The sequence below is a fragment of the Phocoena sinus genome, chromosome X (genome assembly GCF_008692025.1).
Source record: "Phocoena sinus isolate mPhoSin1 chromosome X, mPhoSin1.pri, whole genome shotgun sequence".
NCBI classification, from domain to species: Eukaryota; Metazoa; Chordata; class Mammalia; order Artiodactyla; family Phocoenidae; genus Phocoena; species Phocoena sinus.
Window position 1 is genome coordinate 209,589 of NC_045784.1, and position 16,858 is coordinate 226,446.

Here is a 16,858-nt window from a genome sequence, read left to right on the forward strand (position 1 = left end):
CCACCCTCCCTATCCCTCCCATCTAGGTGGTCACAGAGCACCGAGATGATCTCCCTGTGCTACGTGGCTGCTTCCCACTAGCTATCGGTTTTACATTTGGTAGTGTATATATGTCCATGCCACTCTCTCACTTCGTCCCAGCTTACCCTTCCCCTTCCCTGTGTCCTCAGTCCATTCTCTACGTCTGCGTCTTTATTCTTGTCCTGCCCCTAGGTTCTTCAGAACCATTTTCTTTTTTTTTAGATTCCATATATATGTGTTAGCATACTTGTTTTTCTCTTTCTGACTTCATTCTGTGTGACAGACTCTAGGTCCATCCCGTTCACTACAAATAACTCAATTTCGTTTCCTATTATGGCTGATAACATTCCATTGTATACATGTGCCACATCTTCTTTATCCATTCATCTGTCTATGGACATTTAGGTTGCTTCCTCATCCTGGTTATTGTAAATAGAGCTGCAGTGAATATCGTCGTACATGACTCTTTTTGAATTATGGTTTTCTCAGGATATATGCCCAGGAGTGGGATTCCTGGGTCGTATGGTAGTTCTATTTTTAGTTTTCTAAGGAACCTCCATACTGTTTTCCATACTGGCTGCACCAATTTACATTCTCACCAACAGTGCAACAGGGTTCCCTTTTCTCCACACCCTCTCCAGCATTTATTGTTTCTAGATTTTTTGATGATGGCCATTCTGACCAGTGTGAGGTGATACCTCATTGTAGTTTTGATTTGCATTTCTCTAATAATTAGTGATGTTGAGCACCTTTTCATGTGTCTCTTGGCCTTCTGTATGTCTTCTTTGGTGAAATGTCTATTTAGGTCTTCTGCTCATTTCTTAACTGGATTGTTTGCTTTTTTGATATTGAGCTCCATGTGCTGCTTGTATATTTTGGAGATTAATCCTTTGTCCGTTGTTTCATTTGCAAATATTTTCTCTTATCCTGAGGGTTTTCTTTTCGTCTTGTTTATGGTTTCCTTTGTTGTGCAAAAGCTTTGAAGTTTAATTAGGTCCCATTTGTTTATCTTTGTTTTTATTTCCATTACTCTAGGAGGTGGTTCAAAAAAGATCTTGCTGTGGTTTATGTCAAACAGTATTTTTCCTATGTTTTCCTCTAAGAGTTTTATAGTGTCTGGTCTTACATTTAGGTCTTTAATCCGTTTTGAGTTTATTTTTGTATACGGTGTTAAGGAGTGTTGTAATTTCATTCATTTACATGTAGCTGTCCAGTTTTCCCAGTATCACTTACTGAAGAGGCTGTCCTTTCTCCATCGTATACTGTTGCCTCCTTTATCAAAGATAAGGTGACCATATGTGCGTGGGTTTACCTCTGGGGTTTCTATCCTGTACCATTGATCTATATTTCTGTTTTTGTGCCAGTACCATACTGTCTTGATTACTGTAGCTTTGTAGTACAGTCTGAAGTCAGGGAGCATGATTCCTCCAGCTCCATTTTTCTTTCTCAAGATTGCTTTGGCTATTCGGGGTCTTTTGTGTTTCCACACGAACTGTAATATTTTTTGTTCTAGTTCTGTGGAAAATTCCATTGGTAGTTTGATAGGGATTGCATTGAATCTGCAGATTGCTTTGGGTAGTATAGTCATTTTCACATTATTGATTCTTACAGTCCAAGAACATGGTACATCTCTCCATCTGTTTGTGTCATCTTTGATTTCTTTCATCGGTGTCTTACAGTTTTCTGAGTACAAGTCTTTTGCCTCCTTAGGTAGGTTTATTCCTGGGTATTTTATTCTTTTTGTTGTGATGGTAAATGGGATTTTTTCCTTAATTTCTCTTTCTGTTTTTCATTGTTAGTGTATAGGAATGCCAGAGATTTCTGTTTATTAATTTTGTATCCTGCAACCTTACCAAATTCATTGGTTAGTTCTAGTAGATTTCTGGTGCCAACTTTAGGATTTTCTTTGTATAGTATCATGTCATCTGCAAAGAGTGACTGTTTTACTTCTTCTTTTCCAATTTGTATTCCTTTTATTTCTTTATTTCTCTGATTGTCGTGGCTAGGACTTCCAAACTATGGTGAATAAGAGTGGCGAGAGTGGACATCCTTGTCTTATTCCTGATCTTAGAGGAAATGCTTACAGTTTTTCACCATTGAGAATGATGTTTGCTGTGGGTTTGTCATATATGGCCTTTATTATGTTGAGGTAGGTTCCCTCTATGCCCATTTTCTGGAGAATTTTTATCATAAATGGGTGTTGAATTTTGTCAAAAGATTTTCCTGCATCTATTGAGATGATCATGTGGTTTTTATCCTTCAGCTTGTTAATATGGTGTATCACATTGATTGATTTGTGTATAATGAAGAATCCTTGCATTCCTGGGATAAACCCCACTTGATCATGGTGTATGATCCTTTTAATGTGCTGTTGGATTCTGCTTGCTAGTATTTTGTTCAGGATTTTTGCATCTATGTTCATCAGTGATATTGGTCTAAAAGTGATATCTTTTTCTGGCTTTGGTGTCAGGGTGATGGTAGCTTCATAGAATGAGTTTGGGAGTGTTCCTCCCTCTGCAATTTTTTGGAAGAGTTTGGGAAGGATAGGTGTTAGCTCTTCTCTAAATATTTGATAGAATTAGCCTGTGAAGCCATCTGGCCCTGGACTTTTATTTGCTGGAAGATTTTTAATTACAGTTTCAATTTCATTACTTGTGATTCATCTGTTTGTAATTCCTAATTCTTCCTAGTTCAGTCTTGGAAAATTGTGTCTTTCCAAGAATTTGTCCATTTCTTCGTGGTCTTCCATTTTATTGGCATATAGTTGTTTGTAGTCGTCTCTTATAATCCTCTGTATTTCTATGGTGTCAGTTGTGATTTCTCCTTTTTCATTTCTAATTTTACTGATTTGCATCCTCTCCCTGTTTTTCTTGATGAGTTTGGCTAATGGTTTATCAATTTTGTTTATCTTCTCAAAGAACCAGCTTTTAGTTTTATTGATCTTTGCTATTGTTTTCTTTGTTTCTATTTCACTTATTTCTGCTCTGATCTTTATGATTTCCTTCCTTCTACTGACTTTGGGTTTCCTTTGTTCTTCTTTCTCTAGTTGCTTTAGGTGTAGGGTTAGATTGTTTATTTGAGATTTTTCTTGTTTCTTGAGATGAGATTGAATTGATATAAACTTCCCTCTTAGAACTGCTTTTGCTGGGTCCCGTAGGTTTTGGGTCTCTGTGTTTTCATTGCCATTTGTTTCTTCTTTGATCTCTTCAGTGATCTTTTGGTTATTTAGTAGTGTACTGCTTAGCCTCCGTGTATTTGTGGTTTTTACAGGTATTTTTCCTGTAATTGATTTCCAATCTCATAGTGTTGTGGTCAGAAGAGATGTTTGATACGATTTTAATTTTCTTAAATTTTCTGAGGTTTGATTTGTGACCCAAGATGTGGTCTATCCTGGAGAATGTTTGGTGTGCACTTGAGAAGAAAGTGTATTCTGCCACTTTTAGGTGGGAATGTTCTATAAATATCAGTTAAATCTATCTGGTCTACTGTGTCATTTAAAGCTTGTGTTTCCTTTTTTATTTTCTATTTGGATGATCTGTCCATTGGTGTAAGTGGGGTGTTAAAATCCCCTCCTACTCTTGTGTTACTGTTGATTTCCCCTTTCATGGCTGTTAGCATTTGCCTTATGTATTGAGGCGTTCCTATGTTGGGTGCACAAATATTTATAATTGTTATATCTTCTTCTTGGATTGATCCCTTGATCATTATGTAGTGTCCTTCCTTATCTCTTGTAACAGTGTTTATTTTAAAGTCTATTTTATCTGATACGAGTATTGCTACTCCAGCTTTCTTTTGATTTCCATTTGCATGGAATATCTTTTTCCATCCCTTCACTTTCAGTCTGTATGTGTCCCTAGGTCTGAAGTGGGTCTCTTGTAGACAGCATATATATGGGTCTTGTTTTTTATCCATTCAGCCAATCTGTGTCTTTTGGTTGGGGCATTTAATCCATTTATATTCAAGCTTATTATCGATATGTATGTTCCTATTACCATTTTCTTAATTGTTTTGGGTTTGTTTTTGTAGGTCTTCTTCTTCTCTTGTGTTTCCCGCCTAGAGAAATTTCTTTAGCATTTGTTATAAAGCTGGTTTGGTGGTGCTGGATCCTCTTAACTTTTGCTTATCTGAAAAGCTTTTGATTTCTCCATCCAATCTGAATGAGATCCTTGCCGGGTAGAGTAATCTTGGTTGTAGGTTTTTCACTTTCATCACTTTAAATATATCCTGCCACTCCCTTCTGGCTTGCAGAGTTTCTGCTGACAAATCTGCTGATAACCTTATGGGGATTCCTTTGTGTATTATTTTTTGTTTTTCTCTTTCTGCTTTTAATATTTTTTCTTTGAATTTAATTTTTGTTAGTTTGATTAATATGCGTCTTGGTGTGTTTCCCCCAGGGTTTATCCTGTATGGGACTCTCTGCAATTCCTGGACTTGGGTGACTATTTCCTTTCCCATGTTGGGGAAGTTTTGCACTATAATCTCTTCAAATATTTTCTCAGACCCTTTCTTCTTCTCTTCTTCTTCTGGGCCCCTGTAATTTGAATGTTGGTGTGTCTCGTGTTGTCCCAGAGGTCTCTGAGACTGTCTTCTTTTCGTTCCTTTTTCTTTATGCTGCTCTTCAGCAGATATTTCCACCATTCTGCCTTGCACCTCACTTATTCATTCTTCTGCTATTGAGTCCTTCTACTGTATTTTTCAATTCAGTTATTGTGTTTTTCATCTCTGTTTGTTTGTTCTTTATTCTTCTAGATCTTTGTTAGACATTTCTTGTATTTTCTTGATCCGTGCCTTCATTCTGTTTCCAAGATTCTGGATCATCTTTACTATCATTCCTCTGAATTCTTTTTCGGGTAGATTGCCTATTTCCTCTTCATTTATTTGATCTCATAGGTTTTTACCCTGCTCCTTCATCTGTGACACTTTTTTTTTTTTTTTTTGCCATCTCATTTTCTTTTCCCCGTTTTTTTGTGAGTGGGATGGTGTTCCTGTCTTACCAGTTGTTTGGCCTGAGGCTTCAAACACTGCAGTCTGTAGGCTGCTGGGTAGAGTTGGGTCTGTCAATAGACACATCCTTTCCTGTAGCCACAACTTTACAGTGTTGCCAAGGGAACGTGAAGGCCTCTTCTTCGAAGGATGCCAATCCCATCATGGGAGCTACACCCTCATGACCTCATCTAATGCTAATGTCTCCCAAGGCCCCACCTCCTATGAATAAGGACCCCCCCCACCACCTTGGGGGTCAGGGTTTCCACACATGAATTTGTCGGCAGTGGGGACACACTCATTCATAGCAGTAAGTGAAGGCCCCTGGGGCTGTGGTGCCTCAGCTCACATGTGGTCCCCCTCCTGACATCTCCGGCTGCCTCCCAGGTAAGAGGTGTTGGTTGCCGGCTCCCCCATCGCCCCCTGCTCCATATCCCTTGCCACCTCCACCCAACGGGGACCTGGAGTTGGCGTGAGGCAACCAGTCCCACACACCCAGGGACCCCGCAAGACCCCGAGTTCCCTAGAGGGTATGCCCATGCCCACGAGAACCCCACTGGGTAGCACATCAGAAACACCAGCACAGGTCGAGAGGGAGAGAAAGGGCCCATGAAAGAAAGAGAAAACCTTTCCCCCTCCTTTTAGAACAGGGAGCCTGCCTTTTCCATTTTTTCCCCAAAAATAACATAGCTGCCCCATTGGGAGGCTTGGGTCTCAGCCGGGTACCCCTCCCCGCCTTGGGTCACATCAGCCATGACCCCGTGTCCTCCATGGATCCTGGAGATGCTTCCGCTCAGGCCGTGTCCCTTGTTTCTGGAAGGGGGTGAGGGGTTTCAGAAGACCAAGCAGGGTCAGGCCATTACCCTGGGGTCTCCCAGCCAGCAGACAGGGGAGAGCTGTCTTCTAACAAAACCTGGGGTCTCCCTGCCCTGGTCCCCTCAGGAGTGATCTGGGGGATTCTTTCTCTCAAGTGCCCTGCTTCAGGGAAGGAAGGAGCTGGCTGTCGAGTTCAAAGGACAGCCCGCTTCTTCTGTGAAGGGCCAGATCCTACCTATTTCCAGTTTTGGGCATCACAGGCCCTGGGTCACCGTGATGCAACTCTGCCAATATCGGAAAAGCAGCCACAGGCAGTATGGAAACGGGTGCACTTGGCTGAGTTCCAATAAAACTTTATTTACAACAAGCAAGGGTCCGGATTTGGCCCACAGAAACCCCACGTCTAAATCTTTTCACATCAAAGTTGTATTCCCACACGAGCAGCCCCCCCACTGCCTGGGAACAGCCTCACGGAATTCAGATGCCACCCACCCTCCCACCAGCAGGAGGAAGGGTGGGGCTAAGAGCTGTGCACACACGGGCACATTGTGATGTGGAGTTTGGCTCCTGAAAGGGGGTCTGGAGGTGGGGAGAGTCATGGGAATAGGACAGAAGCCCAGACATTCGTCCATATGTGCACAGACGGACAAGTTTCGTCCCCAGGCACAGGGAAGGGGCAGTGAGAGAGGTGCCAGGTGCCACCTGCGTGGTGCTTGGTGCACCTCCGATGTCTGCCCTTCCTTTTGAATAATAACAACTACAGCATCTATCCCTTTGCTTTTTGGAGGCTCTCTCCTAACTGACAACCATTTCAGGGGCGTTGCATTATTTTCTAAAGAGAGTTTAGAATGCCTGACCACCTGGACAGGTGGATGTCAGGCTTGGATTCCACCTGTGTGGGCTGTTGGTGGGTGGACATCAGGTGTTTTATGCGACATCTTGCCTTGGAACTGGAGAACACCTTTGCTAGAATAACGGCCACCGCTAAGCAATTCTCAGCCATCACAGCTGCAGCCTGCTTAAGAGTGTAGCCTCAGAATCTGAAGGTGAGTCTCAGAAGGTATCCCAATGCAGGTGTCAAGGGTCCCTGCACCCCAGGCATTGGGGGGGAGGCCACGGGGATGCAGGGATAAATAAGTCATGATCTGGCCCTCTGGGAAATCCAGGCAGGGGAGTAGGAGTAAGTGTCTGACAGGGAGAGAATCTAATTATCTTAACAGCTGTAAACCCCAATTATTTCACAGACAGCAAATCCACTCTAAAATATGCATACTTTACAAAAAAAAAAAAGCCTCTGACAGTTTTGGTATTATTTAGACCCCAAACCCAGGTCTCTCAGTATCTCTATGATCGTTGGCAATTTTTCAGTGGCTCTGATTTCAGGAAATTTCCATCTGCCCTTCTCTGCAAGTTGGTAAACCGTATCTGAGCCAGAGATGACACAGGACCGAGCCATTCAAAAGGGAGCCTTCTGTGGACGGCGGGGCTTGCTGTCAGGAGGGGCTCTGGGTCACTAATGAAGACTGTGTGTCCAGGGAGGCAAAGCCAGTTCTGAAAACTGAGGACGCCGGGTTTGCTGGAGCTCTCGGGGCCAGGCATACGAGTTTGGATCCCTGTGTCCCTTTGATTTGCGCATCCCAAAGACTGACAGGAAGAAAGGTGCGTTCTCAGACCCGAGTGTCACAAAAGTTTGATGGATTTCATCTTCCTCGAGCCTTGGTTAACTTTTTGATTTTTTCCTCCATGTCGTTCTGTGCTTTTTCAGCCAGGAAAATGTAAATGAGCTGAGATTTTTTAACAAGGCAAGCCCTCGGAGGTGACCCTCGTGGATGTAAGCTGCAGTCTCAGGCGTGGCTGAGCCGGAACACGCCAGGAACATCTGGCAGAGGAACTCGGGCCTTCTGTTTCATCAGCGCCTGCCGTTCGCGGAAACAAGCTGCTTAATGAGCGGAGATCAGTCCGGGCGGTGAAACCTGTGATAGCTGACATCAGTAGCCGCGTGGGCGCCCGCAAACCCGGCCCTGCCCCGCCCCGCCTCCGAAAATAAATAAATAAAGCCGGCCGGCACCCGGCTCAAACGCAGCTCGGTGGCCACCGCGCCTGGCATTTAACTATCCTCGCGGCCGGGCCTTTGAAGCTGTTTAAATTCCTCCTGTACTCGGGGTGTCTCATGTTCCCCGGAACAAGGAAAATCAAAGTCTGGTAGAGTGGAAAAACAGCGCGGGCAGAAGCTAGGTACGGGATAAATCGGACGGGAAGTTTTCCTCTTTGGCTATTCTATTCATGGAGATCAAAGTTCTCGGTTCAGCTCTAATTAAGAAAAGCTAACGCGGGATCCGAGGCCTTCTGGCACGGAACAGGGCCTCGGAGGACGCTGCTGAAATCTCCCCAAGATTTAAATAATTAATATGACACCTTGAGCTCCGAATGGGAAAATTTAAAAAAAAAAAAGAACGGGAGGCCAGCGATGCAGTTTTCCACAATGCCCGGCCAATTTGATGCCATTTGTTCTGGGGGAAACATCGGGTGCGCTTTGTCATGCTAACGGATCCCTTTGTTGGCCCTTGGTCCCTCGCAGGGCCGGGCCCCCGCCGAAGGAGGCTCGGAGGAGAGCAAGCGTGCGTCCCCGCGTCGGAGGACGGTCGTTTAATGGTGTTTAATCCTCTTAATCCCGGCAAGAATAGCGATCCCCGGGTGCAAATCCGGTCCCAGAAGCCTTCCGGAGCCAGCGCCTGGCTGGGCAGAGCAAGGGGACTCAGAGAAGCTGGGAGACGCCGTCCTTTTGCAGGCTGGCATTGTGCTTGATTTCTCTGCCGTGTGCCCGGAGCCATCTGACCCGAGGAACAGGATGAAATTGAAATCAGCTGCAAATCCCACGTCCCGGGAGCGTCCCGGGAGCGGAGCTGGTGAGCCGGGCCGGCGCCAGCAGGATGGATGGGGCCCAGCACTCAGGCCTCTGCGGCAGCCTCGCCGGCCACGTGCTCCAGCCGCGCCGAAACGGGGGTCTCTGGGAGGCGGACGAAATCCTCTATTGAGTCTGGACACAGATTAGTCCTCAAGTGTCTGCTGGATGGCATCGGAGCCCTTGGCCCAGAGTCCATTATAGCTCCATCAAGTGGGATCGCAGCCCTCCCCGCGCAGCGACGTAAGAGGGTCGATGGGTCTAATGTGATAACGCAGCACAAAAGCACAGCAAGGCGAGGACAGCCGCGTGAGCGCCAGGCTCCCTCCATCCCATCAGCGTGCGCGGCTGCGATGCCGCAGCCCCAGCAGGGATTCCCGAGGGAGAGGCGGATGCGCCCTTTCAGGGACCCTACTGAGCGGCTGTTATCACAGGTTAACACTGATGCTGGGAGAAGAAAGGAGACTTCTGGGAAAAGGAACGGGACAGTCCAGGAGGTGCCAGCAAGGAGGGTGGGAGTTGGGCCTGCGTCACGGGGAAACGCTGGTTTCCGGTCTTGGCTCCGGACTTGACCTTGTCTGTGCTACCGGGTCACATGGGAAGGGGTCACGTGTGTTGGTCCCCAAAGTGACGGCTGCCCTGTGCATGAGACAGTTGATAGGTCCACGAAGGGACGCACCTAGGGGACTGGGGCAGGTACCGGGGTCTTGTCTGGGGTAGATGTGTGGGCACAAACGCACAGACACACATTATATACACACAGACAACACACACCGATACACACATAACACACAGGTACAACAGATACAGATAGACACACGCACACACACTACACATGCAGGCACACAGACACAGAACACAAACACACACACATTGTATGCACACACACTCCACATTATACACACTCACTGAGACACACACAGGCAACACATGTGACAGACACACACACACAGACACACGCTGTAAATTACACACACACACTCAGACACACACGATACATACCGAAGCACACAAAACACACTACACATGCAGACGCAGAGGCAGAGTCCTAGAACGCACACACACTACATACACTCACACACACACAGACACAACAGAGACATACAGAGACACACACATACTGAACACACGTTATACACACACCCAGACACACAACAATCACAGACACACGAGATACACAGAGATACACGGACACACACACAGAAACACAACATAGACACACAGACACTCAGACACACAACATACACACTACACACACGTTATACACACTCACAGAGACACAGAAACACACCTCACACCACGCGCACACTTCACACACACAACACACGGACACATGCACCCACGTCAGAGTGTGTGGGGACCATTCCCTTCCGTGGGCGGCTGGTTTCCGCGTGCACGTGCGCCGCGTCTACACTGCCTCTCTTCTCCCTCGTTTATGCCCGGACAGCGCTGGGAGGTGCGCACGTACTCTGCGTCCATCCTTCTCACGCCAGGACGGTGGTGGGTAGCACCGCACAGTGCGACTCGGTGTCCGGGTGACCGTCAGACAGAGACGCAGCAGTGCGTCCCTGTCCTCTCGCGGGGGGCATATCTGCGGGTACGTCTGAGCCGGGGGCAGCTCCCCTCTCCCCTCGCCACACTGTCGTGTGCTCGCACTTGGGGGCCCTCGGGAGACGCGCGGCCGTGGTGACAGCGGTGATCACAGCCTGTTAAGAGCTGCTCCGAGATGTGCAGGCAGCTTTCTGCACGGCCACCCACGAAAGTCATCGGATGGCGGGGACCCTGGGAGAAGGTTGAGGAGGGTGTTAAAGGCGGGAGGACAGAGAGGCTGGCGGGTGCAGGTGGGTCCCCTGGGGCTACAACCCGGTCCGGACTGTCTTCCTTGGGTGTGTGGTTCAAGAGACGTGGATCGGGTGGGCCCATGCTAGACCCAGGTGGTCGTTCTGGCCTTTCGGTGCCGAGCTCCAGGCTTTCTTGGAGGTCAGCTGGGCACCAGCTTTATGATATTCACGCGGACTGGTTAGAGGCTGGTGGTCCTGTACCCTTGAGCGGAGGCTGGGAGGCTCAGAACTTCACCAGCGGGCATCCCTCCCCTGTGCCATCCCTCTAGACTCTTTCACATTTTCCTAGAGCATCTCCAGGCTGGGACCCTCCTGGCCAAGTGGAATCTCCAGAAGGAGGTGTTTCTAGAAGGAAGAGCTTCTAGGAAGGGGTCCCAAGGCTGACCCAGAGTCACATGGATGCTAGGGTTTGGGGACCAAGGTGGGACTGACACCAAGGAGTTCCTGGTTATGGAGGATGGCGAGGGACATGCAGAAACATGGGTGGAGGATGCTGTGACGGTGCAAATGTCCCCTGAGACGGGAAGAGAGGCAATAGGTGGGGTGAAACTCAGTCCTAACAGTTGTGTCCCGACAGGTGCGTCCACCTCCACCAGGGTCAGCATGGTCCCAAGGCCACCTTACTGCTGGCCCTGGTTGGTTTCCCAGCACAGGCACAGCACTGCTGCCGCCCAGTGCAGGGGGCACCTGGATGTCCTTCCTGATTCATCCCCCACTTGCCCACCTGCTGATTGTCACCTGAACGTCACCCAGATGCATCTGTCTCTCTCCACGGCCACGGCTGCCCACAGGCCACCCGGTGCTCACAGGTGGACTTAGTAGTGGGCGTCCGCTCATCCTCCCCTCCCTCAAGTCCACATCCCCACCAATGGGGAGACAAAGCAAAGTGGACGATCCGCAAAGACGAACGCTCTCCCCTGCTCAGACCATTTCCAGGGCTCTCTGTTGTCGCCAGGTGAGTCTCACGTGTCATAGGTGTTCCGTCAATAGCCCCCCTGGCTGGTCCTGGAGCCACAGTCTTGTTCCCCAGAGGCGTCCGCGTCCTGAGCCCTAGAACCTGGGACATGTTACCTTACATGGGAAAGGGGCCTTTGCAGATGTGATTAAGCGACGGAGAGATTCTTCTGTTTTATCCGGGTTAGCCCTAAATGCAGTCACCAGGTCCTTATAAGAGGGAGGCAGAGGGAAATTTCTCTCCCTTGTGCCCTCTGACCTTTCGAAACCCAGTGTGATGCAGCAGGAAGTGGTCTCCTCTTCATCCGCAGCCCCCACGGGGAGCTGTGCCCCTGTGACCACCCAGTGGTTAGCAGCTTGGTCCACAGCCTGGACAAGATTAATTTTGCAGCTCAGTTGTGCTGAATATCAGAAAAGCGTATCATTAAATGATCTTGGTGTTACCTTTCACGGGCATTCCTTTGCTCCTTGAAATTGCTTTTTATTCCAATTATGGATTTTTATGGAGAAACTGTTTGATAATATAATAATATTTGCCTCTTCCCTTCCTCCAAGGGCGATTATGAATGTTTAATAGGACACCAAAGTTGGAGAGATATTATGAGCTTCTCCAAAGAGAGGCGCTCCATAAATTAATAATAGGGATAAATTATGCACCGCATTGTGTAAAAAGGAAAAAAAATCAATTGGTGTATTTTCAAGGACTGCCAATCTATTTTATATTCTGAATGTTAGAGTTAATTAATTAAGTTACACCCTGTATTAAAGAAACAAACATGTCAGCTTTTAAAATTCTTATTTTTCGGGCACAAAAAGTCATGGGGTTCCCCGGGGGATGGGTTCTCTGCCACGTTCTGTTTTAAAGGTGAGGGGAAGTTGGGATGGTTCTAAGACTCAGAGGGGTCTGGCCTGGGAGACCCAAAGAGCTTCCGAAAATGCCACAAAGCATGCCTCAGTCTTAAATAGCAACCAGGTGGGGAGGGGGTGAAGCCAGCCCTGTCCCCCAGCAGCATTCACCCAAGGAAGCGGCTGCTTGCCCCTCCACTCTCTTTTCTCCCCCAAGCCCTGTGTCCACCCTGAAGCTGGGGAGAAAGGCTGAAGAAGAGGGAGCAGAACCCAGCCTGCCATTTGCCTTATTCTCCATAGCATGTTGAGAAGCAGAAGTAATAAGCCATGTGTTCAACCCACCATGTTTCACTAGCCCTTCAATTAAAGCCTTTGCCGTGAATTGAGGAAGTACCAGGAAATTTTTTCAAGATGTTTGGGGGTGTGGTGGGCAGGCGATGTGCTACACCTGTCAAAGCAAATCATTAGTATCCATTCACTTTGCCTCTCTGCACCTACACACTTCCCGCCTTTGCACGTGGCTGTGATGTCTGGATGAGCTGCAGCCACCTTGCACCCTTGAGGTGACAAGGTGGAAGGACTTGGGTCTTTCACAACATCCAGATGAGGCCACTACCTGTGGACTTCTCGTGTGTGAGGATGTCAATCCCTGTTCCTGTAGGAACTGTTGGTCAGATGTGTGTTGTTTTATTTGTACAGAAATTCTGTTCCCTTCAAAAGGTGGTTTTGAATTAAAGGAGAGAGAGAGAGGGTGTTCAGATCAGATTTTACAGAACATCACACGGCAGATCACCAAACATAAGGTGGACACATGTCCAAATCCTGTCAGTGCTTTTTCTAGCAAACTTTTAAATCTTTATATATTGGCACGAAGATATCTTCTCTTTCCAAGTCCAATGACAACTTCCGCTGCCCCTGCCCAGAAGTCCCCCGAGTTGTCTCCCTGCTCTAATGTGTAACTCTGGCTTGCTCTGCAAAAGCAGAGACCTTCAATTAACGCCTCTGCTGAGATTCTAAGCTGTAGATTTCTGCTGAGCTTGAGGAAACGTGAGTATGGATGGTACGGAAAACGGCAGTGTCGCTCCTGGTCTGTGGCTTCCCAGCTGCCGGCTCAAATTCCAGGGCTTGCTCAAATAGCAGATTTGCCTGTGACACTTAAATTGTGGTTAGGTTTACAAGAATTCCAGAAGGCCTGGAGCAGACAGAATATCCAGTTTCTAACTCTACCCCTTGGTTTCCAGGGAGGGGAGAATGTTGTGAGGCGCTTGGAGTTCTTGTGTGTGGGTGTGTATGTCTCTCTCTGTTATCTATCATCTATCTATCATCTATCTACCTACCTATATATCATCTATCTATCTAAACTATGTATTTATCCATCTATCTATTACTATTTCTTTCTGTATTATCTATCTAGATGTATCAATCAACCCCTATTTCTGTCTCTATCTATGTCTATAGCTGTATCTATCCATCTATCATGTCATCTTTTTCATCTATTATCTATCATCTATGTATATGTCTATCTTTCTATCATCTATCTATCAATCTATCAATCATCTTTCTATCTATCCATCTGTCTATTTCTATCTATAACATCTATCTAGCTCTATCAATCAATAAATTTCTTCTTTTTATTTTGGATGCCCTGCATGGTTTGTGGGATCTTAGTTCCCTGACCAGGGATTGAACCTGAGCCCACGGCAGTGAAAGTGCTGAGTCCTAACCACTGGACCACCAGGGAACTCCCAATCTGTCTATTTTTATCTGTATCTATATCTATGTCTATAGCTGTATCTATCCATCTATCATGTCATCTTTTCATCTATTATCTATCTATATTATCAATCTATCAATCTATTGTCTATCATCTATGTATTATCAATCTATCTATCTATACCATCCATTCTCTATCTATTCATCTAACTATTGTCTATCTACATTTATATTTATTTCTCTATTCACCTATCATGGCATCTTTTTCATCTATCTATTTTTTTAAATTAATTAATTTATTTCTTTTTGGCTGTGTTGGGTCTTCGTTTCTGTGTGAGGGCTTTCTCTAGTTGCAGCGAGCGGGAGCCCCTCTTCATCGCGGTGCGCGGGCCTCTCACTGTCGCGGCCTCTCTTGATGCGGAGCACAGGCTCCAGACACGCAGGCTCAGTAGTTGTGGCTCACAGGCCCAGTTGCTCCGCGGCATGTGGGATCCTCCCAGACCAGGGCTCGAACCCGTGTCCCCTGCATTGGCAGGCAGATTCTCAACCACTGCGCCACCAGGGAAGTCCCGCATCTATCTAATATTTATGTATCTGTCTCTACCATCTATTATCTAATCTATCTTACTCAACTTACTCAACAAAACGTGATTGACGTCTTCACAGATTTTGCATTTACTTCTATGACATAATTTTAAAGGAGGTATAGTTTTCTAGCAAGGAGAAAGGAGAGCTCAATAAATATTTGTTCAATGGCTGCATAAATGATCAAGCATGCACGGGTGATGGGATGTACCTGCTTCCCTGATCTTGGACATTTAGAGTCACCCCAGGCTCTGTCCGTGTGGGAGAACGTGGGCAGCCAGCCTCTCCCAGGAGCTGAGGAATGGACTCGCGGCTGAGCTGTGTCAGGAACAACCTCATAAACCTGGGTGCCCTCAAAGTGTCTCCTCCTGAGACACAGACAGATTATTTTCCGACACATCTTGACACAAACATCTGACACCCTTCCTCACTTATCCTTGCAAGAGGAAAGTATTCTTTTAATAGTGGTGGTCATCACTCACCTGCCAAATTCTTTCACTCTCCACTCTTTCTGTAAACATTTAACACTCGAAGATGCTTAGATAAATCTTATTTTACACCCCTGAATACGGATATTATGGTACAGAGTGTTTTTGGTCAACGGATAAAATTACAGAAGTGTTCTTCTATCTCATCGTCCCCATGGAGCCCAGCACAAGTTACCCTTGGCTATCGTTGGTCCACCAATTGCCACCCCAGTCCATTTAAGAGAACTGTGTCCTTGAAATTTCATAGATCCTGCAGCAAATTTCAAGTTGGTCTTTCAGGAGTTGCGGTTCTAAGAGGACTCATGTTGAAGGGGAGATGCTTTGAGTTTTGTGTGGGGAGAGACACAGGGGAATGGTGGCCTCTGGGAGCGCTGGGCTTGCAGAAGAGCCTTTAGGGTCTTGGTGGGTCGGTCTTGGTGGGTGGGGTCTTGGTGAGCCTGGGTCTTCGTGGACAAAGGGTGTTGGTAGACAAGGGTCTTGGTTGACAAGGTTCTTGGTGAGACAGGGTCTTGGTGAGGCAGGGTCTTGGTTGACAAGACAGGGTCTTGGTGAGCCTGGGTCTTGGTGAACAAAGGGTGTTGCTGGACAAGGGTCTTGGCTGACCAGGCTCTTGGTTGACAAGACAGGGTCTTGGTGAGACAGGGAGACAGGGTGCATGGGAGGCCAGGAGCAGCTTGCTCCAGGTGGCCTCTTCACCCCCAACTCCTCTGCTCCCCCGGATCACCCAGCTGTCCATCCACTTGTTCATTTCGCCATCATGCACTCAGTGGCTGTTTCTGAATGCGTATCTGAATCCCGCAAGGTAGCCAGCTGTCCTTCAAAGAAGGAAACACAGGATGTGGCTTCTTATCGCGGGAGGAGATGCTTCATACCTGCAGGAGAGAGTCAAGCCGGCGGGGGTGTCCACCCACAAATAGTTTGAGTATGCATGTGTTGACTTGAAAGGCAGTTGCTTGGCATCACCAAGCAGGTAATTGTGCTGCAACCCATCCCATGCCGAAGATGACATCAACTTTCTCCTCAGTGTGGAATTTCTAACTCGTTCACTTCCTGCTATGGGCTGAATGCTTGTGTCCCCCAAATCCATATGTTGAAACTTAACCTTCCATGGGATGGTGTTAGGAGGTGGGGGCTTTGGGAGGTGATGAGGTCATAAGGGTGGAGCTCCCATGGTGGGATTGGTGTCCTTATAAAAGACCCCAGACAGCACCCCTTTTACCGTGTGAAGATATAGCAAGAAGATGACTGTCCATGAACCAGGACAAGAGTCCTCACCAGACACTAAATCTGCCCTCGCCGGGATCTCAGACTGCCAGCTTCTAGAACTGGGAGAAATAAATGTCTGTTGTTTAAGCCCCCCAGTGTGTGGTTTTTGGCTATAGCAGCCCACTCAGAAGGCGACACCACCTTTGCCGCAATCTTTGCCTTGATGTTAAAATCCACGGAGGGTCCCAAGCCAGGTATTAGGGGCACCTCCTAGGGAAGCCAGCTCCAGGGAACCCAGAACTGCCTCCAAAAGCCCCAGGTGTTTTCCTTCTGTCAGGGAGAGAGATACCGCTATGGCCAAACTTCTGTGTGTTTCCTCCATCTGCTTCCTCCTTCCAAGAACCGACATCCCGGTCAAGAAATTGCCCATGATTCTTGGATTCCCCCAAATGTTCTGGTATAACTAATGGGAAGCACCATGTTGTACAGGTGTCCTCTGCTGA